The following is a 1,688-nucleotide window of genomic DNA, read 5'->3' on the forward strand; positions in this document are numbered from 1 at the left end:
AGGGATGTCCTTGTCCCATCGCGCACTAGCTACCCCTGTGGAGGGCGAGCGCAGTGCACGCTGACACGGTCGCCAGGTGTACAATGTTTCCTCCGACACGTTGGTGCGACTGGCTTCGTTAAAAAGCAGTGCGGCCTGGTTGGGTTGTGTTTCGGAGGACGCGCGGCTCTCGACCTTCGCCTCTCCCGAGTTCGTACGGGAGTTGCAGCGATGAGACAAGATTGGATACCATTAAATTGCGGAGAAAATGGGGTAAAAAATAAATGGAAAAGTTGGTGACCACTGGCCTATACTATAGCCTAATCAAGTAAAAAAAATCTAATGGGGGTGGAAATGCCCCACTTTAGTCATCTGTTGTCATAGGCTGGCCCAACTTCTGCGCCTTTATTGTCGGCCCACAATGGACTCCGACTTCCCTTTAAATGCATCTGCTTCGAAAAAAGTTTTGCTGGAGTCGTAATGGTTCGTTTGATAAAACACAAACCCGTTGTCATTATGTATATGTGATTTTAAATGTGCTTTTTAATGCTTTTAAATGTTGTTTCACAATTTTGGTGGATAAAGGATACGATCTATCTTCTTCGGAAAAGACTGTCTTTATGACAAAGAACTTCGTTTCATGATGTGTTCGCTTTGGAGAGGCTCTTTGTTGACTCTCACTTCGTCATTAAACCGACGGGTTTTTCAATGCTGTCGACAGTTCGGCAGAAGCTACAATATGATCATTCGGGACTGTACAAATTCTCCGTCAACGAAAGTGACCGGTTTTGGGGCGCAGTGGCGCGCCAGAGGCTGTCGTGAATAAGTCCCTTTCACACGGTTCAGAACTGTGACTTCAGTCAAGGCAAAATAAAATGGTTTGAAGGGGGAAAACTCAATGTATCTGGTAAGATAACGTTTTCTCCACAAAATATACAATATGTAAGAAATATTTTCAATTGTTTTTGTACTGCTATATCTAAACCATATTCTAGCTAACGTACCTAATAGCCAGTGTAATAACCATGTGGATTGTTGTTTTTTTTTTTTTACCTTAAAATAAAAAGCTCCATAGAGTTGTTTTGATTGGTTGAAATACATTTGACCTTTATTTTGAAAATAATAATTCTGTAGTAAATATAGTACTCCAGTTGGTCCTATATCCCCTGTCAGTAGAGTCACCCAGAGTAACTGCCTCAACCAGTTGGTCCTATATCCCCTGTCAGTAGAGTCACCCAGAGTAACTGCCTCAACCAGTTAGTCCTATATCCCCCACCAGTAGAGTCACCCAGAGTAACTGCCTCAACCAGTTGGTCCTATATCCCCTGTCAGTAGAGTCACCCAGAGTAACTACCTCAACCAGTTAGTCCTACAGTGCCTTGCAAAAGTATTCGGCCCCCTTGAACTTTGCGACCTTTTGCCACATTTCAGACTTCAAACATAAAGATATAAAACTGTATTTTTTTGTGAAGAATCAACAACAAGTGGGACACAATCATGAAGTGGAACGACATTTATTGGATATTTCAAACTTTTTTAACAAATCAAAAACGGAAAAATTGGGCGTGCAAATTTATTCAGCCCCCTTAAGTTAATACTTTGTAGCGCCACCTTTTGCTGCGATTACAGCTGTAAGTCGCTTGGGGTATGTCTCTATCAGTTTTGCACATCGAGAGACTGAATTTTTTCCCATTCCTCCTTGCAAAACA

At 42.2% G+C, this 1,688-nt stretch overlaps 1 pseudogene; it reads left to right on the forward strand.

The window, feature by feature from the left end:
- The first annotated feature begins 571 nt into the window (after positions 1–571).
- Positions 572–1,688, forward strand: part of LOC139396826 (acetyl-coenzyme A synthetase 2-like, mitochondrial) — a 32,544-nt pseudogene continuing 31,427 nt past the window's right edge.

Source organism: Oncorhynchus clarkii, unplaced genomic scaffold (assembly GCF_045791955.1).
Source record: "Oncorhynchus clarkii lewisi isolate Uvic-CL-2024 unplaced genomic scaffold, UVic_Ocla_1.0 unplaced_contig_9439_pilon_pilon, whole genome shotgun sequence".
Taxonomy (NCBI): domain Eukaryota; kingdom Metazoa; phylum Chordata; class Actinopteri; order Salmoniformes; family Salmonidae; genus Oncorhynchus; species Oncorhynchus clarkii.